Here is a 26,472-nt window from a genome sequence, read left to right as displayed (position 1 = left end):
AGTCCACTGTCTCCAGAACTTCCTTCAGGTTCTAGCGAGCTATTGTTACTTCTGCTGCACTGTCTAGCATTGTCTGAGCCCATTCTCCGTTCTTGAGATGTGTTCTCAGAATCCTCGGCATGTCTGATTTTCAGACCTACTACCTTCTTTTTGGAGAAATGAGGTTTTGGTTTGTTTTTCTGAACGTGTTGATCGTCTTTGGACTTCACATGTTCTTCTTTTTGATCTAACCGTCCTATTCTTTCGGATGTCTGTGACGATATCTGAAAGGTACGAGAGGAACGTGTATCAGTATTTTGATACCTATCAGGTTTTTTCAAATTATCCCTATTCCTGAGGTTATACCTCCTTCAGAGGGCTCCTTTTGAGGAGACCTACCACAGGATTGAGGACATTTCTCTTTTGAATGTTGTTTGCTATTTTCCCACTTCTTTTGAGGTAGGATTGTTTTTAATAGAGTCCTTCTCAGGACCGCCAGACAGTTGTGGTTTAACCGGTTTCGCACTCAAACTGTCTGCCTAATTCTTCATAGGATTTTTCAATTATTCTGGCTAGTTCCCTTAATTTCTGGTGGATTGCCACTGATGCTGATTCTCCTTAAATATTAGATAATATTATTGTTGAGACCTGGTAGAAATTTTTCAGTAACTTCATACCTAAATTCAGAGCAGGATCTGCCCCGTATTCATTTTGAATTTGTTTCAGGAGATCAGGTTTTACCACCATAGACGGAACACCATGTGTAGATGGCAGCAAAGACTGTGCCCCAAGTGGTGCAGTCTTCCAGGTGTGGTGTTATCCCCATTGGTAACCAGATTGTTAGAATTCTATGTTTCTCTTAAGGGCTAGTATTAGGAAATACTGCTTCGATTTGAGAATTTTTTTGAGCTATCCAAAATGGAATTTGTTCACGTTTTGTGGGCATTTTACCCATGACTGCGTGTAACATCTGTGGAGTGATTTATAGCGCATTCCCCTGGTGAGAGGTTTGTCTCTGAATGGCTATTGTTGGTTGGACTGTGAAAGTTTGCATGACATATTGAACCAATTGCCTATATATTTTGAATAACTCTTTGAGTTGAGTAAGTTATTCTTCATTTGACATTTCTTCGATGTCAGGATGAGGTGTATAGCCGGCTGAAATCAGCCATATTGCTCCTGGTCTACCTAGTGGACCGAGCCTTGTAATGGAATTTGAATGTTTTAGGGCGCCTTTAAACCAGAGATCATGTTCCTGGTATGTGAGTGGAATTTCAATATCCTTGAAAGGAATATATTCCTCAGGTGGTCCATCTTCTTTGTAGAAGTGAAACGTTTTAGTTACTGGATTTGATTCTGGGAATACTATCCATGCGTAGACTACCTATGCTGGTGAGATTCATGTGCCTCTATCACAAAAACTGCTCTACCACCTCTTGGTGTTAGGCCATGTTTTATAAGTTTTAGAGTGATGGCTCTCCTTTAATTTGGAGCGATGATTATCGCATTTTCATCAGTTTCATTAAAACCTGTATAATAAAAAGCTACTGCGACATTGTCGGATACAGCCTCGTTGGTAATGCCGTCTTTGGTCATTGTGTAATGAAAGTTGCAGAGCAAGTTTCAAGGGAACAAATATAAGGTGCACAATATTTTGGAACACTGTATCCTTTAACGTTGAACAAACCAAACAGCTAATACATATGATTTTCATCCTACTCAGCTATGGCAGATATTATCCCTACCCACTCCAGACGTCTTATGGAGTATTATGAGTAGGGGGTCTCTGAGAAAAGCACAACTGAGTTACTTCAGTATCTAGCGTTAAATTAGTGCCTAACCAAACCGTTGGGCCCCATGTAGTGTAGTTCCTTTATCCCTGATAGGCTCTGCGGATTGGAATAGTATACACTATGGATTTGACATAGGACTAAGGTCAGTATTTCTCTATCAAGTACATTAAACTTAATTACTTGTGTGTGCCAGCTAACTCAGAGGTCACTAGAAAATTCTCGAATCAACAAGAAGGGATTCGTTTCTGACAACCGAATAAACATGACAACTTTGTTTCCCTTAGAATCAGAAAAGTCTCAGAATAGTGGAAACAATAGATAACAGTTTCACTCAGTCAACCGTGCATGCTTCGTTTCTACAGAGTTTACACAGAAATATGTAGACGGGCATTTCAATAAAAAAGGGTTTATTGAACAGTTTTATTTCTCGTGCAAGAGATATGAACTGCTACAATTGTAAGACAGAATGCGAAGTATAATAGGTACAGCGTTAGCAGTAAGATTAGATAATACTGCAATAGCATGGTTTGTAGCTATGACATATATTCATAAAAATACATACATAAATAACACAGGCTAAAATGTGAATACTCATCTGATGCTTCTAGTTACTTCTACCCTAGTGTACCTAACCTAAGTGTAGTATGATGTAAGAAGTAGGTGCTGTTTCTAAAGTATAGCTAGCTATAGTTTAGTTTTGCCAGAGTTGCTAAGAGTCCCTCTAGGTACTAGTCTGCTCCATACCTTGGAATGAGAGAGGTTGGAATCTCTTTCCGGGTCTCAATCTTTAACACCTCGCAAGGGGAGTCAGAAACACTGGAGCTGGATTCTCTGCGAGGAGGATGACAGCGTCTGGTCTGTTCGTCAGGCGGGGACTTGATTTCCTTCTGAACTTGATGTGGGGAGCCGCGTCGTGCAAGTAGGCAGCCAAACTGTGATTTTCCATGGCAAGTGAAGGTGTATTTTGTACCTTGAAGGTGTTTAGGAATGCCAGTATTGATGTAAAGGTCGGGCAGAGGAACGTCATGAATGAAACCCCTAAGGAATAGATGTTCATGCATAATAAATAAGTTCTTGAAGATTTCAATAATCCAAGAAAGGGGAAGTCCTAAAGGCTTAAGAGTCTGGGTTTCCATGAACTCATTGTAATGGTGATGGACGGATGTAGGTGGTCATGCCTGTATTTGGTTAGCACGGATAATGCCTAAATAAGGGTAGGATTTCTATGCCTAAACATGGGCAGTGTGAATTGTGGCCGTATATACAGTATCTAAATCGACAAACAACAAAACGAATATTATTCCGGTGCGAGTGTACCTCCAAATCTTCAGCTTTACTGGCAACTGTTTTGAGGAGTCATTCGGCTCTTTCAAGTTGCTTGGTGATGGCAGGCCTTGAGAACAAACAATCGCTGCTCGTGGCACCGATACGGGTCTCATGCTGCTCCAGTTGGCCATGCATACCTTCCAGAGGAGCAGTTAACATGTCAAGCATATATCAATTGACTTAAAACCTGCTTGCAACTCTGCCATTATGGCCGTGACACTATCCAGAAGGGATCATCCCGGAGCACATCATCTTCTCTGCATCAAGGTGTTTTAGAAGTGTCATAGGAAAGGAGTTGTTGCATGGGGTCACTGCACCCCATCCTGAAAAAAGCAGCGCAATTCAAGGAAGGGTGAATATAGAAAAGGGCACGCAGCAGTTCAATGCCACGAATGGAGGTAGGCATCCAGACTTCAGAGCGCTCAAGGAAAGTAGTATACCCCCATTTGCAGGCATTGATCCAAAGAGCTGCAGGGAATCCCCAGCCTTGAGTTTAGAATGGCCACTGTACACAACCGCAGCCTCACTGTCATGTAGTTCCTATAAACTTATACAGGATTGGCATGTTAAGACAACATACACTGTAGGACTGGTGTCCGTACTGATTCTTTACACCCCCACTGGGTATGTTAGCCTGTATCCCAGCTAGCTCACAGTGCCACTAGAAACCCTTCATACCAAAGAGAGAATAATTCTTGGCAACTATTGAACATGACAATCCTGATCCCTACGGATTGTGGAAACAGTGCAATACTTTTTGCTCAGTCACTCGTGCTCACTTTGTCTCAGAGAGATACACAGAATGAACAGTGGGGAAGTTTTTCAATAAGCATTTATTGAACCAGCATCATTCTAGTGTAAAATAGGTGTGCTGAAACAAACATTAGACAAAAACAGATATAAATGATTGGAAGCACTAACAGAGTAAAAGGATGGTATATTTCTGCCATCATGCTAAAACAATGAATTGAAAACAGGCAAATATATAAAATACATGCATGTAATAAATGCGTACTCTGACAATGCAACCCCAACTAGATGTACCTAGCATGTATGCAGATGTAAAGCCAAGAATCCATATAGGATGAAGTCAGCTCCATTACCTGAAGTGAGAGAGTGTGGGAGCCCATCTTGGTCTCAGGATGGACACCCCGCAAGAGATATCAAACCACTGCGAGCTGGAGTGTCTGCATACAGGAGCCTCAGTGTCTCGCGTCAGTGTGTCAGCATGGAAGTCCTTTTCTCCTCTGACCACCTCACCAAGATATGGGGTTTATATACCCAAAGTGGTACCCTGAAGGCTTCTACCTTGCTGTGTCATGTCAGACTTAGGATGATGGAAGGAATGACCCTTATACATAGTTATTATGCCGAAATGGCAGTCCTTCTGAGATTCCAAGTATATTTTTACTTTTCAAAAACTCAGTACACTTTTGCCCCATTACTTTTCTTACTACAGTGTTTACGATGGACATTACTTCTGCATGGCCCATTGTTTCATCATGAGACAATATTTGAAATTATGTAAAGTTGAAGAATACTGATTCATCATGGGCCCTTGTGACAAAACTTAAGTACGCTAAAAACCGTGGCATCTGCAGTAGTCATGCTGTATTAGGCCTTAGTAGTGCATTATGTTATAATACATTTCTAGCTCGCACAGATACTCAAGAGTATCCCGGCGCGGCCGGTTAGTGTAGAAGCGGAGGTTCTGAGATTAAATGGGCTTATTAAAAAGTAGGGTCTTTAATTGCTTCTTGAGCAGTATTCCGAAGCTCCACGGGGAGGGAGTTCCAGGCTTCCGCTGCTTTGACAGAAAGGGAGCTACTGCCCAAGCGAGTCCTGCAGAAGCAAGGGACCACTGCCAGTCGCTGCACGGCAGAATGCAGAGTTCTGCGAGGGACATAGAAGGCAAAACGCCTCCTAACATAAGCCAGCCCTAATCCATACAGGGCTCTGTGAGCCAGAGTAATGGCTTTAAACTAAACTTGATGGGCCACAGGGAGCCAGCGGAGGTCCCGCAGATGCTGTTTCACGCTTGATCTTCCTGGAATTCCCAGCAGAAGCCTGGCTGCCTCATGCTGTATTGTTTGCAGTTTTTTTAGCAGGTAGCCAGGTATGCCAATGTACAGAGCATTGGCATAATCAATGCGTGACAAGATAAGAGCACGAGCCACCATTTCCTTGGCTGGCCTGGGTAACAAGGGAAGAAACTTTCTGAGCGATTTAAGTGTGCCTAAGCATACCCCAGCAAGCCTCTCAATCTGCACGCAGAACCTAAGGTCCTCACCAAACCAGACCCCCAAGTTCTTAGCGGGGTTACCCACTGAGGTGGGCAGAGGATACTCTGAGGGCCACAGAGTCTCCCTGAAAGATGGGGGAAAGATGCATACAAAAGGACCTCCGACTTGTTCTCATTGCTCTTCAGCTATGCTAGTGCAAGCCATTTGAAAACGTTAGAAAGACAGTTATGAGCTGTTTCCGGGGACAAGTCATTTTTTCTTCAAGTAAAGAGAAGCTGGGTATCGTCCGCATAGGCTATGATCTTGGCTCGCAGCTCCTTTGCAAGATAGATCTGGGGCGTGATATACATATTAAAAAGCAGAGAACTCAGAGTAGAGCCCTGCGAAACTCCCGTGGACTCCCTTATGGGGGCGACGAAAATGGTGGCAGCCAAACCTGCTGGGTGCGATCCTCTAAGAAGAATTTGAGCCAATCCCAGGCGTGTCCAGACACACCAATGTTTGTAAGACGGGCAAGTAGTTGTTGGTGGGGCACCGTATCAAAGGCGGCAGAGAGGTCTAATAAAATCAGAGCCGTTCTGCCACCTGCGTCCAGGCACTCCCTTATTGCCTCCAACATTTTTACAAGAGCAGTCTCTGTGCTGTAAGTCGCCCTGAATCCATATTGGGGAGGATGAAGTGCCCCGGATGACTTAACAAAGGTGGCAAGCCGTCTAAAGACAGCTTTCTCGCACACCTTTGCTACAGCTAGAAGAAGGGAGATAGAGTGATAGCTAGCGAGTATAGTAGGATCTAAGGAGGGGTTTTTCAGAAGCGGTAACAATTTAGCCTTCTTCCATGACAATGGAACAGTGGCAGTCTGGAGAGACAGATTAACAATGAAATTTACCTCCAGATTAACCACCTCCGCAGCCCCCACTAGTAACCCAGCCAAGCACGGGTCTGTTGGAGAGCCCGACTTGAGTGATTTAAGGACAGACAGTAAGTCCAGCAAGGCAATGGGAGAGAATTCCATCAGCGGGGGAACTGACAGAGTGGGAACTAAAATGTTCAGGATGTGGGACCCTGCCTGCTCAAGGGAGCTAGTCCCTAGGCTATCCTGAATTGACTGTATTTTATCTATAAAGAAGCACAACAGCTTCTCACACCATTCCGCCGAAGCAGGGAGAGCAATACGCTCAGCGCAAGGTGTTAAGAAACTCTGGACGATGGCGAAAATTTCCTTACAGTTATTGTTGGACCTAGCAATGCGCTCTGCATAAAAGCTGCTTTTCGCCTCCCTGATGGCTGCATAATAGTCTCTCTGAGCCCTTCTTAAAGTTGGTTTAGCCAGGAGGCACTATTCCGATCTCCAGCTGTGTTCAAGTTTTTACTGCCCTTTTTAAGTTCTTCAAGTTTGCTGGAGTACCAAGGTTTTGAGGGTGCATTTCTTACTCGTCTATTAGAGAGGTGCGTGGTTATAGATTGGATCGCCTGGGAAATCTAGTTAGAAAGGCTCTCTAGCACTCCCTTCAGGTTAATAGCAGCAGTAGGACGTGTGTTAAGCAGAGTCCTACAAAAAACAGTGGTGTCTATTCTCTGTGACGGTCTACCTTGAGAAAGTCCCTTAGAGAAGAGAGGCTTTGCGATGGTCCAGGGGAACTGGATCAGAAAGTGATCTAACCAAGAGACTTCCCTGATGGATGAAGGAAAAGTAGAACAGACCAAGTCTATAGTGTGCCCCCCATTATGTGAGGGAGAACTGATCCTTTCTGAAAAGCTCCGGTGGGGCCGGGGGGCCAATACACCAGTGTACCGCCTAGCGTAAAATGTGGCGACATAGTAAAGGCAAATTTTGATTTTTCACAGCCTGCTGGGCAGAAAATCTGTATTTTATTAAAGACACGGAGGCTAAGATTATGCAATCTCCTTTATTGCTTAGCTCACATCAGCAACAATGAAAGGATCTTGAACTTGAATAAACATTCCAATAAGGTATATAGTCCATGTGCACGCGTGGTTTCCCTTCTTTGTGCAGTGAACAAGATAACTTAGAAAAAACTTTAGAGAACCTTGAAGTCATCTCAACACTTTAGAGAACTTTGAAGCCATCACAGCCATCTTTTGAAGCAACTAATCTGCAAAAAAAAGAGAAGAAGAACAAAAGGATAAGAAACACATTTCCAGGGAGGGAGCAAAAGAAGTGGGATAATCTTAGCCTCCGTGTCTTTAATAAAATCCAGATTTTCTGCCCAGCAGGCTGTGAAAAATCTACATTTTATGGCATGACATGGAGGCCAATATTATGCAAGTTCAAAGTGTGTTCAAAACATTATCAATAACATCTGATACTGGTTTAAAGTAACATCTTTTGAAAATACATTCATTAGACTAATCTGCAGCCCTAAGGATATCCTGGAGGCCACCACCCAAAATAAAAGCTTTTGAAGCTGAAGCTCCTCTAAGAGAATGAGCGCCAAAAATTGAAACATCGATCCCATCTTCTTTCATGACATCTTTAACCCATCTAGCTAAGGTGGGGGAAGAAACCGCTCTATGAGGATACCTGTGGAATATAATCAATTGATCTACAGAACCCCTTAGACCTAAAGTCCTTCTCTCATATTCCAACAGGCACTTCACCACACACAAGATTTCATTCTGAGGGAAAAAGGGGTAGAAAATAGAGGTTGACATAGTTTTAATCCGTCTTTAAATGAAAAAGCAAACTCCCTCAGGTTGAAAAGCTCTACTAGAGACATCTAAGGCTTTAACATCTGAAGCACGTCTGAAGGAGACAAGGCACAGTAAAACAGTCAGTTAATAGGACAGTTTCTTCAAAGAGAGGGAAGAGTTCTCGCCCCAAGAGGTAACCAGTTAACCAGTCTGAGGACATCTCTCACGTCCCAAAGAGCAGAGTATTTTGGCAGAGGAGCGTTCACAACACGCATACTCCTCAAAAGTTTTTTGGTGAGTATGTTTTGGCCTACCGAGGTACCATCTATCAAGCAGTGTCCTGCTGCAATCGCCGATCTATATACGTTAACGGCTCGATAAGCTAGGCCCGAAGCGAAGATTTCAGTAAAAAAATTAAGAACCTGAACTACATCAGCTGAAATGGGATCGTAACCCCATCAAAGGCACCAGCAAACCCATTTATGCCAAGCCAATCTATAGGATTTTCTTGTACCAGGGGCCCATGATTCTGACATGAGTCTGAAAGCGCCCTCCAAAAGTCCTGGGAGCTCTCACTGTCTCCTGAAATCTTCCAGGCCATCAGACACAGGATGCCCTGAAGAACGAGAGGGTGACACTCCCCGTGCGGTCCTGTCAGCAATTCTCCGAAAGTAGGGATGAGAATTGGAAAATCCACACTCATTTCCAACAGGATGGGGAAACACGCCTGAGATCTCCAGAGGGGAGTTATTACCACTACGGATTCCCTGTTCCTCCGAACTTGAACAAGGAGGTGTGGAAGCATGGCAAAAGGTGGGAATGCATAAGGTCTCAGACCAATTCAGTTCTGAAAGAAGGCATCTATCCCCAAGGCCAGAGGGTCCGCCCTCCAGCTGAAAAACTTGGGCAGCTGTGTATTGAGACAGTCCGCAAAGAGGTCTATTCCAAAGGGACCCCAAAGAGATTGGATCGCAAGAAAAATTTCCCTGTCTAGCCTCCAGTTGCTCGAATCTATAAAATTCCTGGAGAACCAGTCTGCCACCCCATTGTTCAAACCTGGAATATGTTCGGCAACAACCGAGATGCCCTTGTTGAGGCAGTACGCCCAAAAGTTCTTGGCTAGGTCCGAGAGGCCCTTTGAATGAGGGCCCCCCATTTTGTTCACGTATCTCACAGCGGATACGTTGTCCATGCGAAGCATGACCGAACATTTAATCAAATCCTTGGTAAAGCTCTGGATAGCAAAAAATCCTGACAGTAGTTCTAGGCAGTTGATATGTAGATCCTTCTCCTGTGGGGTCCAAAGTCGCCTCTGAAGCGCCCGATAGTACAGGGGACCCGGATATATCGCTTGGATAGTTGAGGACAGCAGACCCAGTATCCTCGCCAAAGTCTTTATAGGAAAAGAGCAAATCTTTAGCATTTTCCTTAACTCCTTTCTGAGTTTCCTGACTTTGTCCCCTGGTAGTTTCAATTCCGCTTGGACTGTATCTATTGAAAAACCTAAGAATTGAGTGCTCTGGGCTGGAGTCGTAGAGGACTTCTTTGTGTTTATAACAAAACCTAGGTGTTTCAAGAGATTTATTGCAAGGGTAGTGTGTTGTGAAGTGACCTCCCTGGATTGGGCCATTATCAAGATGTCGTCGAGATAGAGGATTAACCTCACCCCCTTGTTCCTCAGCCACCCTGCTATTGGGCGAAGAACTTTGGTGAAACACCAAGGGGCCGATGAAAGCTTGAAGGGGAGGCTGCAAAACTTCCATAGCTTGCCCTCCCAAAAGAATTGGAGACATTTTTGGTGAGAGGGCCAGATCGAAATGGTCAAATAAGCGTCTTTGAGATCTAGACAAGTAACCCAGTCCCCCTTTCTCAATACGTCTCTGAGAAGGCGGATTCCCTCCATTTTGAAATGGGGGTAAACCACCACTGGTTCAGGTCTTTTAGATTTATGACGGGCCCCATCTTTTTGTCTTTCTTCTCTACCAAAAAGACATTGCTGACGAAAGCCAATTTCTTCTCTTTCCCGGATTGCACCTTTGGCAAATAGGTCTCTTACCTCCTGGGACACTAAAGTGGAATCCTTTTGGGAGAAGCTGACTGATTTCTTGTGGGAATCTCTCCTGAAAAGGTAAGTCTACGAATTCTATTTAGTAACCCTTGATGGTGTCTAGTACCCAAGGGTCCTGACTCACCATGGTCCAGTTCCCAGAGAAAAGGGCTAATCTCCCACCCACCTTTATAGGGGTATCTGAAAGGTCTTTCAGTGCTCTTACCTGTTGAAAAGGCTCTTGATTTCCTTTCGCCTCTGAATCCCCTTCCTCGGAACCTTTGTCTTTGGGGAAAGAAGGATGACTGAAAACCAAATCCGGATTGAGAGGATCTTCCCCCTCGTCCTGCAAAGGGCCTTGCAGGAAAAAACTCTATTGTTAAACACAATCTTAATATTCTTCTGTTATTTCTGAATGGAGTTAAAAACTCCCACATATTTGGCCATTTCTGTGATAAATTCCTCTCCGAAGAGAATGCCCTGTGAGGATGCACCCCCTTCATTGGTAGCTAGCTTAGTCAGTTTGGGGTCGATCTTTAAGAGCACGCTCTTACGCCTTTCATTGGAAAGCGCAGTGTTTGCGTTGCCTAGAAGGCAGATCGCACTTTGTGCCCACTGGCGCAGTTCTTTAGGGTCAATGGGAGTATCAGTGATGTATGCCCCTTCCGCCAATTCGAACATTTTGGTCAGTGGACCCGTGATGTCCAAAAGCCTGTCCTGACAGGACTTGAGGCCCTTATCGAGTCCCCTCCTTGGGTCCTTCCCGGTCTTGGCAATAAATGCCACTACCTTGCTGTCCAATTCAGGGGTCATAGCTATTTTATTGGGAAGGGAGGGGTGGGGACATTCGGACCTGAGGCGGGCTCTGACCTCCTTTGGCATTTCTTTGCGGAGCCAAAAGGAGAGGTAATCTCCAATGTGTTGAGATGGGGTCCATTCTGGTGAAAGGGGGTGTTTGATGAAGAGTGGGTCAAACATGTGTTCCCCGAAGGGGTCAAGAATTCCCATTCTAGACCCTGAGGCCCCTGATGCCTCACCTAAAGGATCTCTTATTTCGCCTTCCTCTTCATTAGAATTAAAATCCGAGGAGCAAGAGAGGTCAATCTCGTCCTCTATCCCATCGTCGCTATTGATGGGAATAGGAAGGTCCGGGCCTATGGACTGCCCATCTCGTGTGCCCGAGGCACCAAGATTGTCCCCGGCAGAGCGTGTGTTCAAATAAAAAGGGTTGGAGTTCCTGGACTTTTTGGCACCCTCAGGTTGATTTATAATGGCCTGTCTTTTCCTTTGGCTTGTCATGGCCTTGGTAGGTTCCCCTTGAGGTTTCATGGGTGGCCAGCCTGATTTAGAAAAGGTTTGAAATTTTGTGTTGATGGTGTCGTCAAGAGACCCCGTTACCCTATCTAGGGCCTTATTGATAAGTCCCTCCAATTTATCTTCCATAGTGGAGGTAGAAGGATCAGAAGCCATAGTAAAAATTAGGTCTGGAAGAGGGAAGTGAGAAATTAATAGTAACTGACAAAAACAGGAATGTTGGCAACAAAATGGATGCTGGGTAGTTATGGTAACAGAGTCAGGTGCTAAGGAGCTTTCCTTTAGTATGTGAAAGTCCTTTTCTATTGTTACCATAGGAAGTTGATTGTCCCTCTTTCATTTTCGTGCCCCTTAACTTGGTGGATCTTTCCTTCTGTCTTTTTTTTTTATAAGTATGTTTTATCGCACTCGAAGTGAGAGAGGTGGCGTGCGACGTACTCCCTACAAATTGGACTGGCAGGGAGTAAGAAGAGATCAAGGTAAGGCCGTTAAGGAAGGTGGGACGCTAAATAAAGGCTCCATTTTGAAGTCGGAGACTTTTGCTGACTTCCGTCCCCATGGCAACCCAGCGCGGCCCTCCGATCTCTGGTAAAGGCCCCAGGGTCACCACGGAGACGGGAGGAACGCACTCAGCACGGAACCAGCGTTTTTAAAAGACGCCGGTCCCGTCCGAGAAGGGCTCTCCCTCGGCCTGAAGGAGCCGAGGGAAAGCGCAAGGGGGATGGGCAGGCGGAGGTGAGAAAGACTCCGTCCATCTCCAGGGGAAATATGGCACGGCGGTATTGAGCCTCAAAAGAAAAAACACAGCGAAGGAGCCTGTGTAAACACAGCGAAGGAGCCTGTGTGGGATCAGGGAGCGTAAAACCGCTGATACTAAGGCGTGCAAAACCCGCCAACAAGGGGGATGGGGGAACAGGAAAGGCAGCACCTCACCCGACGGCAGAGGGAGCAGCGCAGAGCGTAAACATGGGCAATAAGTAGATGGAAAAGACACAAAAAAAGAAAATACATTGCTGCTTAGAGGATGGGAGGGGGGGAACAAGCACCTGATCACTAACCTCCCGCAGTCAAATATAAAACATATACAAAAATACACACAAGCACACACCATGCAGAGTCAAAGTAAGAGTACTTATCTTGTGAGCAGCAGCAACAAAGAAGGGAGACCACACGTGCACATGGACTATATACCTTATTAGAATGTTTATTCAAGTTCTAGATCCTTTCATTGTTGCTGCTGTGTGCTAAGCAATAAAGGAGATTGCATAATATTGGCCTCCATGTCATGCCATAAAATCAAGTGCCTCCCTGTCGCAAATGCCTAGTGTTTCCTCGTGGGAAAAAATTCACAAGTCCCTAAACACCACCGCTATCCCTCCACCCCTACCCACTTTTCGGTCTGCCCTTGCTATTTTGTAACCACTAGGGATGGCTAACGCAACCGCCGGGCCAGAAAACTCGTTAAGCCATGTCTGTGTTACAAATAATAGATCTAACTGCTCATCTGAGAGGAGCTCGAATATGTCTGGGGCATGCTTAGCAAGGGAGCAGGAGTTGATTAGTGCTGCCCGTATACAGTCCCCTTTCCAGATAATAGTTGCCGGGGCAGCTGGAAGAGTAGGATCTGTCAACTCAGTCCGAAAGTTAAATTTACAATTATCGCATGTCCCATCGCATTGTCTGGAAGCACTCGTCCCGAAGTTTTTGCAAACTGCTTTTTGTGTAGAAGCCTTGCTCCTATAAAGGTCACTCAATCAATTGATCAGTAGATTTTTAGAGCGCTTCTTGTCAATTGTATCCACTTGCTGGCAAGGTCCACTTGATTAGCTGAATAGTCAGGTCTTTAGGGACATCCGGAACTCTGGAAGAGATGGGGAGTTCCAGAGATGGCAGAGTTGTTTATTCAATGTCTTCGCTGCTAGGTAGGAGAAGGAGCGGTCTCTGTATTTGCTATGTCGTATGCAGGGTGAGGGTTAGAGAAAGGGAAGCAGAGTGGAGGTGTCTGGTGGGCTGGTTGAAGTTCAGGTGGTGGTTCAAATAGGCGAGTCTGCAGTTGTGTAGGGCCTTGCATGCATGGGAAAGGAAATCGAACTGGCATGTTTTCTGCACGGTGAGTCAGTAGAGTTCCCTGAGGTAGGGGGTGATGTGGGCTCACCTAGGGAGATCTGGGGCATTCTGTATGGTCTGTATTCATCAGAGGAGTTGAACTGAGATCCCTGCATGGAGAGCATTGCGTAGTCCAGTTGGCTGGAGATTAGGGCCTGGGTGTAAGTGTATCTTGAGCTTTGGGGTAACCGATTGAATATCTTATGAAGCATACAGAGCATGAAGAAGCAGGAGGAGGAGATGGAGTTGACCCGAGTCCTCATGTTTAGCTTGTTGTTCAGAATGCTGCCTAGGTTCCTAGGGTGGTCAGTGGGGGTAGGAGTAGATTCAGGTTCTGAGGGCAACCAGGATGTGTTCCATGGAGAGCTTTTGTTTCCGAAGATCAGTACCTCTGTCTTTTCCTTGCTGAGCTTCATGCAGTTGTCCTTCATCCAGTTGGTGACATCTGTCATGCAGTTGTGGAAGTTGGTCCTGCTGGTGTCTTCAGAGGGGTAGAGGATGAGTTCTGTGTTGTTGGTGTAGGATATGGTGTTGCATCTGTGGGTTTTGACGAGGCTGGCCAGAGTTGTCATACAAGTGTTAAAGAGGGTGGGGTTGAGCAAGGATCCTTGGAGTACTCCATAGATGATTCCCCTGGGTTCGGAGTCAGAGGGGGCAGGAGGACCTTTTGCATTATTCTGGTGAGGAAAGAGGCGATCCATTTGAGAATCGCTGCTTGGATACCTATGTTGTGTAGCCTTGTGATGAGTGTGTGGTGGGAGACCAATTCAATGGCTGCTGAGAGGTCTCGGAGAATCAGAGCCACAGTCTCTCTTCAGTCGAGTAGGGCTCGAATGTCTTTGGTAGACGATCTATATCTCAGTACTGTGGCTGCTGCGGAACAAGGATTAGGAAGAGTTGAGTAGGAGGTTCTGTTCAAGGTGTGAGGTGAGTTGTTGGTTGATGGCTTTTTCTGAAACTTTGGCCAGAAACGAGAGCTGGGATATTGGTTGGTAGTTGTTGAGGTCACAGAGGTCTGTCAATGGTTTCTTTAGTAGGGCCTTGACTTTTGCATGTTTTCAGTCCTCATGGAAGGTGGCTGTGGAAATTGAGATGTTGAACAACATGGTGTGTAACTGGCTGTTTCTGGCTTCACCTAGGTTGAAGATGTGGTGAGGGCATGGGTTGGTTGTCGACTGAGTTCATGATGGAGGTGATGACATGTGGGATGAACTCGCTCCATTTGGCTAGTCGGATGTCCATGGTGGTAGCAGGATCGTTGTGTTGCTTGAAGAAGTCAGTGGCCTTGCACTTGGATTTGAAGTTGGGTGATTGTTAGACCAGTCAGCCTTAGGGTGATCTTCCATCTCACCTTTTGCCTGCTTCTTTCCAATTTTGCTGATTTTTTTTTTTGCTGGCCTTCGCACTCTATGCACTTTACCACTGTTAACCAGTGCTAAAGGGCTTGTGCTGACACCCCTTAACAGGGTTTGATTGACTTTTCCACCCCTGGCATATTTAATTTACATAAAAGTCCCTAGTATAGTGTACTACATGTGCCCAGGTCCTGTAAAGTAAATGCAACTAGTGGGCTCATAGCACTGATTGTGCCCCCCACTCAAGTAGCACTTTCAACATGTCTAAGGCCTTCTACTGCAAAGCCTATGTGAGCAGGTTACACTGCCATGTCGACGTGGCATTTTACACCTCATGCCAAGCCTTTAACTCACCTTTTAATATATAAATGTTACACCTAATGTAGGTCCTAGGTAGCCCATTGGGCAGGGTGCTATGTACTTAAATGGTAAGACATGCCCTGTAGTGAGAAACTTCCAGATTTGTTTTTCACAGATGTGAGGCCTGCTCTTCTCATAGGATAACATTGGAGATTCCTTATTACATTTACTAATGCTGTAATTTCTAATTGAGAGGGAGTTGGGGCCAGATGTACGACCCTAAATTGCATGGGCAAACGGGTCAGCAACCCTTTTGCACATGCAAAAACGGATAGGACCATGTACAATTCCTATTTAGCCAGTCGCAGTTTATTTGTGACTCACTAAATGGGAATTGCGACTTGCTATTTGAAAGGTGCATTTCAAGGGCGTCCCTTCCTAATAGCGACTCTCTACCAATTGTATAAATGTTTTGCATCCGCAATTGGAGTTGCAAAACACTATCAATTTACCGCCCTCTTCAAAAGGGTGGAAATGCACTAGCAAATGGGAAGGGGTCCCCAGGGGACTACTTTGCCTTTGCAAATGCAGGGGAATATATTTTTTAGGGGCAGGCAGTGGTCCCAGGGACCACTTCCTGCCCTTAAAAAATTAAACGGAAATGTTTCTTTTTTTTTAAATGCATCCTGTTTTCCTTTAAGGAAAATGGGCTCCATTTAAAAAAAAATAACTGCTTTATTTAAAAGCATTCTGAGACATGGAGGTCTGCTAAGCCCAGCAGGCCACCATCCCTGGGAGGGCCAGCCATTCCCAATAGGGTCACAAATTGCAACTGTCCCATGAATATTCATGAGGCATGCAATATGCGACCCATTGGGAATTGAAAACAGTGTCTCAGATTCTGTTGTACATAGCATTTCGCAATCGCAAATTGCGACTCGCAAATTGTCATGGTCGTACATCTGGCCCTAAATCGTTCATGTTTAATCTCTATGGAATGGTCATGTAAATCTTAATGGGAGAGTCAAAGTTATCATTACAATTTTGAAAATGCAACTTTTAGAAAGTTGTCAATTTCCTGCTCCTAGCCCTGTGTGCCTGCAGCCTGTCTTAGATCAGTCCGCGTGGGTGACAGCTGGGCTTGTGTATGCCTCTAGGCACCAACACACTAAGGGAGCTAAGGTGTGAAATGCTGGGCTTTGATGGCTCATCCTGGCAAGATGAGAAGGAGGAGCTGGGCACAGCCTTACACTTACACCTAAATAGGCTGTGTCCTGTCCACACACAAAGGGCTGCATGCGCCCCTGTAGTGAGTCGAGTCAGGGCAGGAAGAGAGGACCTCTGTGCACTTCAAAGCCCTTCTTTGAAGTATCCTTCACTTCAAAGGCACCACTGGGTATAAGAACTGCACTTCAGACCCTACCACTTCTGGACCTGAGAATACCCTGCCAAGAAGAAGGACTGCAGTGCTGCTGAAGGACCGCCAGTCTGCTCAACGGCTGTGCTGGAAGAAGTGCTTTCTTGCTGCCTTGCTCTGCTGACTTGCTGCCTGCTGACTTCTCTTCCTTGGTGAGACAGACTCGACCTGCCTGTCTTGTCCTCAGAACCCAGAGTGACTCCAAGGGCTTGCCAATTGATCTGAAATCTCAGGGACTTAAAAGACTTCCAACTATCCTGCTACTACACCTTGACCACTGGAAGTGGGCCTAAGGTGCTTACTTCAGCACCAACACATCTTCTGCGGCAGGAGCAGAATCGGTGCTTCACCGCTATTGTGAGAGCACTATTTCACAGTTTATTCTTTAAAAATTCATTTCACAAATTCTATTTATTGGCTTTCTAACATTAACGTCTATTTTTCAAAACTCGTGTGGAGTCTTTTTGTGGTTTTTTCACTCTGTTACTGTTTGAAGTTTATTGCTCCTGAGTTAAGCCTGACTGCTCTATGCCAGTCTATGACAGGGTGGTTCCTGCTTAGACAGGGTGCATACCTCTGCCAAGCAGAAACCCAATCTCTAAAAGCGATCTTGTTGTGGAAGACATTTGCAAGGGGGTCGCAGAGTTTCTGTGAGGTGTTAATCTTATTTGCTGCAGTTGAGGGGGTTGCAGAATTCTTTGATGATGTGGAAGAATTCTTTGCTAATATTGGAGCTTGATTCAATGAATGAGGCTAGGGCCTTTTATTTATTCTCTCTATGTCTGTGGTAGTGGTTGAGGGCTGTCTTAAAGGTGGTCTTGTCGGTCGTGTCATTTTCGGGTGCGCCATCTCCTTTTCAGTTGTATACAGTGTCCTTTAGTGGTTCTACGGTCTTCAATGTACCAGCTAGCCTGCTTGTTGGACCTTCTGCGGATGCTGTTGCCGATGGGAGTGATGCTGTCAGTGCAGTTGGTGATTCAATTGTTGAAATTTCTGATGTTCTGGTCTAGGTTGGTAGAGATGATGGGGTGGGTGGTGTTGAGGGGAATATAGGCGTTTACAACGCATGCATTTACAGCGCATGCGATCACAGCGCAGGTGTTACAATGACAGCATTGTACCATTACAATGCAAGTCATTACAGCGGCTTGCTCTGGGGGGCACGCTGGACTTAGGAATAGTATAATTTATTATTCCAACTCCAGTGTGTGCAACAGTAGGGAAGGTGTTGGAATAGTATACTATACTATTCCTTAGTTTAGAGCACCCCCTAGAGCAATTCGTTGTAACGACTTGCGTTGTAATTGTTGTAAATTAATCTAGGACCCTAGTGTAAATTTTCCCGATTCATGCCCTTATATAGGTATACTTTATCATATCCTTATATAGGCATAGAAATCACTACCATATTTGGCCTAAGCCTTGCAGCCCAAATACAGCATGGCTACTTCCACTAAGTTCCGACAATCAACAATGATTTCTTAGGAAAACCCGCCTTCAGCAGCTAGGGACTTCCCCCTGCTTGAATATTGAGTTCTCCAAGAAATCCTGGAGTTTTCAAAGAATCTATCCTTTGAGTGACGTTATTAAGTCCAATCATGCATCAAACTCGGCACCTTCAAAGTATAAATATGCCTAGGTTTGCCCAGACAAAGACACGGTGGTTTGGAGCAGATTGACTATCTACTTGCCCGACGCCCTGCATCAGCAAGTGCCGAAAGAAGCCGACCCTCCAGCTGACGCACTGAGAGAGTCTATCTTTTCTCCTGCCGAGAAATCCAGCTCCAGTGTTTCTGGGCTACCCTTGCGGGTATCTGGGAAATCAAGTCCTGAGAGAGAGAGATACAAGACCTCCTTCATTCTAACACCAAGGTACGGAGCTGATCAGACCTCTTAGAGAATTCTTTGAATAGATTCCTGGCAGAGAACTACTAAACTTAGGCTACTCCTCACTTACTTCTTCCCTTGTACTAGACTTAGGTTAGGTACACCGGGGTAGGCGCATTTTAGAAGCACCAGTTAAGTACTTTAAGTCATTATTTATTACTGTATGTATTTTTTACATTTTATGCACTCTTATGGCTTAGAAACCATATCATGCTTTTACGGTACTACTTTATAATACTGTTCGTATTATATGCATTGTACTTTATGACAAGTATTATGATTGTAGCAGTACATTTCTTATGCTTGAGAAAGAAGAGTGTTCAATAAATACTTTTATTGAAAACGCCCGTCTCTATTTTCTCAGCACGTCTGGTGAAACGAAGCATGCACGATTGACGGAGTAAAATAGCTATCTATTGTTTCCGCAACTCTAGAGATTGATTTCTTATTCTTGGGAAACAAAGTTGTCATGTTTATGTGGTTGTCAGAAACTAATCCCTTCTTGTTATTCGAGAAAGTTTCTAGTGACCTCTGAGCTAGCTGGCACTCACAATTTAGTTTAATATATACGATAGAGACCTAGTCGACTCCAGTCCTACGTCTAAACTATAGTATATGTTATTCCAATGCGCAGAGCCTATTGGGAATATAAGAACTACACTACATAATGGTACTGCGATGTAACAGCGCGGTCGTTGTCACAACTGCGTTGTAATCGCATGCATTGTTTCGCATGCAATGTGATGGCTGTTTCCCGTTGAGGGCATTGATTCATGAGTCCTTTGAGACTTTGCTCCAGCTATGGTGCAGGGATGGGGACGGAGGTCCATGAGCTGGTTATGTTGAAGTGAACAATGGAGTGGTCGGTCCAGATGAGTTCGATGATGTGGCTGTACCTGATGCAGTCGTTGGAGGTGAAGATGGGGTCTAGCATGTGGCCTGCGGTGTATGTGGGGTTATGGATTAGTTAGGTGAGTCTGATGTTGTTCATGCTGTAGGGGAGATTGGCAGTGTTGATGTCACTGTGATCATCAAGATGGAAGTTGAGGTCGCTGTGGAAAATGTAGATGCTGGAGTCTATGGAGAGAGGGGGTGATGAAGTTAGCAATGAAGTTGCAGAAGGCTGGACTTGGTCCAGTGTGACGGTAGGCAATGATCCCCCTGATGGAGGTTCTGATATCTGTTTTCAGTCAGAAGTTAAAGTGTTTTGTTGCTGGGGTGATGTCATCATTTGTAGTGGATCATTGGATGGATTTCTTGTGTATGATGGCGTTCCCTTCTCCAGGGTTCTTGATACTGTCACAGTAGTTGATCTTGTCATCTTCAGGAATTGTAGTGGCGCTGTTGGGCATGGAAGTGGGGTTGAGCCAGGACTCAGTGAAGAAGAGGATGTCGAGTGTGAGGATGGAGATGGGGTCCAAAATCCCAGGAGTGTGTTTGTATAGTGAGTCGTAAGTAGATAAAATATTGAGTTTTAAATTTCGTTCTGGAAAAATATTGAGTTTTAAATGTCGAAAGTCAAAAATTCCCTTGTATATAATATCGATGTCAAGAATATCGATTTGTTGCATAGTATAAAACATCATTGTTAAAAATATCAATTATTGAAATATCGTCATTAAAAAATATTGATTTTGGAAATGTGAATTTTTTAATATAGTATATAATTTTAAATGTATTAATAATTTTTAATAAATTGTATATGTTTTATATAAAACATGTTTTAGCAGCGGGATGTTGGATTTATAGGGGATAAGGGTGGGGGTGTTTTAAAAATATTATTAAAATGTTTTAACAATTTCTAAAAATGTTGATATATTTTTAAATTTTGCTTTAGGAGCAGGATTTTGGGTTTATAGGGGATAAGGGTGGGGAGTGTTTAAAAAAATATATTTATTTATTTTTTTGAATATTAATAATATTTAAAATTCTGTTTAAGGAGACGGGATGTTGCGTTTATAAGGGATAAGGGTGGGGAGTGTTTTTTATATATTTTTTTAAACAAAAAAAAGTCTAAAATGTTACTGAAATTTAAAATTGTGTTTTAGGAATGGGATGTTGGGTTTAGAGGGGATAAGGGTGGGGAGAGTTTGAAAAAAAGTAAAAATATTTAATAAAAAAAATATTAATGTAATTTTAAAATTGTGTTTTAGGAGTCAGATGTTGGGTTTATAGGGGATAAGGGTGGGGAGTGTTTTAAAAATATATTTATATATATTTGTAATTTTTTTTAAATATATTTTTATTAGGAGTGGGATGTTGTGGTTATAAGTGATGAGAGTGGTGAGTGTTTTAATTTAAAAAAATTAAATTAAATTGGATTTTAGGAGTGTGATGGGGTTATAGGTGATGATCGGGGGGTTTGTAGAATTAAAATTATAAAAAAATACAATATAATTTAAATAATGTTTTGATATTTAGTAAAATGTATAAATAATTTTGTTGAGCTATGTTTGAATTAAACGAAAATAAAGTTGAATAATTTTGAGGCTAGTTAAAAAAATTCAAATGAAAGTTGGATTATGATATAAAAATATTTACAAATAAAATATTTTGGGGAAAAATGTATTATAAATGGGAGTATTTCCATCTAGGTATAATGTGTATGAATTATTATGTTTTAATGTATTTTTAATGGCAATATTCTATTTAAAAATTATATTTATGAGTACTTTTATTCATTCAATATAGTTTGGTGTGGGAATATAAATGTATACATGTTTATTGCCCAGCACCTTCCTTAGTTAATGTAGTTTGTAGTGGGGCTAGTAATTTATATATGTTTAGTGTACAGCACCTTCCCTGACTTAATGCAGTTTGGAGTGGGAATAGTAATTTATAAATGTTTAGTGTCCAGCACCTTCCCTGGGTTAATGTATTTTGGAGTGGGAATAGTTAATTACATATATTTAGTGTCCAGAACCTTCCCTGGTTTAATGTAGTTTGGAGTGTGAATAGTTAATTATATATGTCTAGTGTCCAGCACCGTCCTTGACTTAATGTAGTTTGGAGTGGGAATAGTAAATTATATATTGTTAGTGGGCAGCACCTTCCCTGAGTTAATGTAGTTTGGAGTGGAAATAGTAATTTTTATTTTGTTTAGTGTCCAGTACCTTCCATGACTTAATGTAGATTGGAGTGAGAATAGTAATTTATATTTGTTTAGTGTCCAGCACCTTCCCTGACTTAATGTAGTTTGGAGTGGGAATAGTAATTTATATATGTTTGGTGTCCAGCACCTTTCCTGACTTAGGGCCCGATTCCGATCTCGTTGGGATAGCATTGTAAATGACTCAGATTGGGAATGCTTTCCAAATGACTCATAAATGTGCAGTTTGATCAGGAGAGTATGATGCAACTGCATTGTTACGGATTCTGATCGATCGAACTCCCATAGCACTCTATCGGAGCTTGTGTGCTGATGCGTACACAGGCTCCCATAGCAAAAATGGGGTGGGGAGAAAAGCGTACATCCTGTGGTGGGCACCACATGTTGCCCGCAACACTGTGCCTGCTTGGATCGTGGGGACCCATGCACACCCCCATGTCCGAATCAGAGGACTCCAGGTGAAGGGGGGGCTGCTATGGTCCCCTGAAGTCCGTATCCGACAGACCTTTAGTCTCAATGAGACCGAGTCGATACAGCTCTCCGATTCGTTCATCGTACTCTCTCAGTTGGGAAAACAGCTCAATTGCACTGCACGATTCAGCTACATCTGTGTCGGACGGACAGGTTCGGGTTTGTAAACAATTTGCACGGTGCGAACGGGATACTCGCATCATACTTGGTCATTCAGAATGGGGGACGAATCGGATGGAAAGATAGGCTCCGAATTGGATTTGCTCTTTACAAATCCCGTTTGGAGGCCTTCCTTACGAGATCGGAATCAGACCCTTAATGTAGTTTGGAGTGGGAATAGTAATTTATACATGTTTAATGTCCAGCACCTTCCCTGAGTTAATGTATGTTGGAGCGGGAATAGTAAATTATATATGTTTATTGTCCAGCACCTTCACTGAATTAATGCAGTTTGGAGTGGGAATAGTAAACTGTATATTTGTTTAGTGTTCAGCACCTTATTTGACGTCATGTACCATGGAGTCGGAATGGTAATTTATATGTTTAGTGTCTATCACCCACCTTGAGTGAATAAAGTTTGCAGTGGGACTAGTAAATTATATGTTTAGTGTCTAGCACTTTCCCTGAGTTAATGTTGTTTGGAGTGAGAAGAGTACATTTTATATGTTTTGTGCCTAGCACCTTCCCTGAGTTAATGTTGTTTAGAGTGGGAATAAATTATATAGGCTTACTGTCAAGCACCGTCCATGATTTTTTCTAGTCTGGAGTGTTAATAGTAAATTATGTATGTTTACTATCCAACACCTTCCCTGACTTTTTCAAGTTTGGAGTGGGAATAGTAAATTAAATATGTTTAGTATGGAACATCTTCCCGGACTTAGGGCTCCATTATGATGGTGGGCAGACAAAGTCCGCCCGCCACGTAACGGAATGCGGGACCATCCACAAGGGGTGTGGCGGTCCCGCACCTGAAATTAGGATGCCACTGTGGAGCTGGCAACCCCTATTCCCAGCATTGTGGTGGGCGTTGCTCAAAGCACCACCCGCCACAATGCTGGGAATGCACATCGTGCATTTGCATGCACAACATGACTGGCACCACGCAGTGCCTGCCACCTTGTGCATGCAAATGCAGGGGGTACCTTAGGTACCCCCCATGTGTACTCCCTACCCCCCAACTTTATGGGGGCCCGCTACAGGCCCCCAAAGGCACAGACCACATGCCACCATGGAAAGGCTGATATTTGCAGTCATCGTAATATGGATGGTGGTGTCTTGCAGACACCGCCACCATATGAACCATGTTTTCCGCCGGTCGACGAGTCAACCGGCAGAAAAGCGTCAGGCGGTCTTTTCATCCGCTGCTGACCCCCCAGCCATCCTAATATGGTGGGGGTCTTTGAAGTGTGGATGGCGGGCAGATTGCCCCCGCCGGGCCAGCGGAGACTACTGCCGGCCCTGCGGGGGTGATCCACCCGCCATCCTAATGGGCCCCCAAATGTAGTTTGGAGTGGGAATAGAAAATTATATATGTTTAGTGTCAAGCACCCACCCTTAGTTGGTACAGTTTGGAGTGGGAATAGTAAATTATATATGTTTAGTGTCCTGCTGTTTTCATAAGCTGATATAGTTTAGAGTGGGAATAGTAAAATAATAGTTCTTTAATTTGTAGTAATGTTAATGATACACATCTATGTTTAAATGGTAATAGTATCTTAGCTGTGAGTTTAAAAAAAGTAATACTGTCGTAAAGAGAAATAATAATACATGTGCTATTTTTGGATACATTACATACTTAGTACATATTTCAACATAAACATAACATTTGTAAGTATAGTCAGCATGAACCAAGTTTACTTTTTTTTAATGTAGAACTTGGTAAATATGTACATTTCTTACAAGATGTAGCTGTTCACTGGTTTTTATACTTTTTTTTATAACATAGGGGGTTCATTATGATGGCGGGCGGACTTGAGTCCGCCCGCCATAGTTGTGGTGCTTGGGACCGCTCCCCTGCATGGCGGTGGTCCCACATGTAGAATCACGATATGACCACCACCGTTGCGGTTGCATCTTTACCATTGTCGTGGGTACTGCTGGCTTCAGCCCCGCCGTAATGTTAAAAATGCATGTAGTGCGTTTCCCTGCACTATGTGGCAGGCACCACAAAACCAAATGTGCCCCCAAAACCAATACCCGCCAGCCTTTCAGAAAGGCTGGCTGTGACCAGCATTGTAATTTGACAGATGGTGCCTGCTAGGCATCGCCACCATTTTACAGGTGCTGAACACTCCGCCAGGCAATCGGAACGATTGCTTGTGGCGGATCAGTGGCAAACGATCTTTGCGCCCACCACGGTCATGGTCCGATTCCCCTCGCCATCCTAATTTGGCAGGGGGGGATTGCTGTCCAATATCAGAGGGCCCACCACTGCACGGCTGGCGATGACGGGCCTTCCGCCATCGTAATGACACCCATAGTTCTTTTGGTAACAGTTATAGAATATGTATTTACATTGTAAATATGCAGTATACAATTAGATTACATTTTTAATAGCATACATTTTTTAACAATGTTCTCGTGGTATAACTTTTTATATTTTTTGCATATTTTTAAAAATAAATAATATTATATTTTGTATATTATGTAATTCTGATTATACAAATACTAGCTATGGTGACATTCTCTTTGTAAAAAGAGTGAGTTGGATTGGTCCCTGTTAGACCGGGCATCACTGGCGTGGGTCTCCCTTCCATTTCTTCTGTTGCCTCATGTGTTTTTGCTGGTGTTAGATCTTTAGGGCATTGTGCCACTGCTATTGTGTGCCACATTGTAAGTGCTCCCTATTTTAAATTGATATATGGAATTGTGATTCCATGTTTGGCTAGGTTGGTTTACTTGTCAGACCCTAGTCTAGGGCACTGAGTGTGCCAGGGTGTATAATCCAAATGCTGCTAGTGGGCCTGCAGCACTTGTTGTGCCACTCACAGAAGCAGCCTTGTAAAATGTGTCTAAGGTCTACCATTACAGAGCCTGCATGCAGTCTTGTACTGTCAAGCTGACTGGGAAAGTGCACCCACTTGCCAGTCCCTAAACCGTCCCTTTTCTTCATATCAGTCACCCCTATAGTAGGCTCAAGGGCAGGGCGCATTGTAAGTATAAGGTAGGACAAGCCCTGATGTGTGTGGCATGTCCTAATAGTGAATTACAGTCATTTTCGTTTTCGCTATTGCAAGGCTGCCTGTTCTCCATAGGCCAGAGAACATAGTAGAAAATCAAGTTTAGTATGCCTGAACTCAGAATAATAAAATACATATTTTAGTAAAGTTTATTTTAATATTCTGTGTTTGCAAATACCACTTTTAGAAAGTAGGTATTTGCTTGTCTAACCATTCAAACCTGCCTCTGCTAGGTTGCGTATTCCTATGTCTGGTTTCTGTGAGGGACAGGGCTGGGGAATTCCAGGAGACAAGCTGAGTCACCCAGTGGTGAATAGAGAGATCTGCATCTAGATGGGAGAGAGGAGTGCACCTGAACTCTGAATAGGGCTGTGCCTGCCTTCCACAATGCTGGCTCCACCCCCTGGGGAGCGGCTGATGTCTCTGCCCTGCACACTGAAAGAAGAGAAGGGCTCCTGTCAACAAAGTGCTTCTGGGCTGTACTTGCCTTCCACATTGCTGGCTCCACCTCCTCTGCACTGTGAAAGGAAAGGAGAGGTCTGGTAAACAGATTACTCCAGACTTAGTTTGGACTGGGCAAAGGCCCCTCTCCCCTCAGAGAACAAAGGATTTGGCGTAAAAATATTGTGACCCTGCTCCCAAGAAATTAGATCACTTTTGGACTATAAGAAGAAACCGTTACTGAGGAGAGGTACCTGAAGAAACTGAGGAAAGACTATCCCCAAGCTAAAGTGCTGCTTGGGGGATTGGCCTGCAGTGGTTGCCTTACTGCCAAAGGAAGGAGAAAGGAACTTTGTGTACTTTGCTTTCAACTTGTGAATGATCTCCAAGGGTTTGGAAAAGAGCTTGCCTCCTGCTGAAGTCTCGGGGACAACAGACTTCACCCCCAAGCTCCCCAGAGTTCTTGTGGAAGTGCTTGCTGCTGTTTTGGGCCTTCTTAGGAACTGTGTGTCGCAAGGAGCTGGAAGCGCGACTCAACGAGAAGAAACGTGTCGCCGTCGCTGTGCCTGCCGTCGCCACTCCGGTGAAAGGAGGGTGTCGTCGCTGGAACTGTCGCACTGCACAGCATCGGAAAGAAGCATGCCGCAACGAAGAGGAAGCGTGTCGCCGTCGTTGCTGCTGCTGTCGCAACTCCGAAGAAGGAGGGTGTCGCCGCTGGAGCTGTCGCAATGCACCGCATCAGGAGAATAATCTCGCAATGAGGTCGGAGCATGTCGCTGTCGCTGTGCCTGCTGTCGCAACTCCGAAGGAGGGTGTCGCCGCTGGAACTGTCGCATTGCACCGCATCGAC

This window comes from Lissotriton helveticus, chromosome 1_1 (assembly GCF_964261635.1).
Source record: "Lissotriton helveticus chromosome 1_1, aLisHel1.1, whole genome shotgun sequence".
Taxonomy (NCBI): Eukaryota; Metazoa; Chordata; class Amphibia; order Caudata; family Salamandridae; genus Lissotriton; species Lissotriton helveticus.
The sequence above is the reverse complement of the archived record's forward strand: the minus strand, read 5'-3'. Positions refer to the sequence as shown.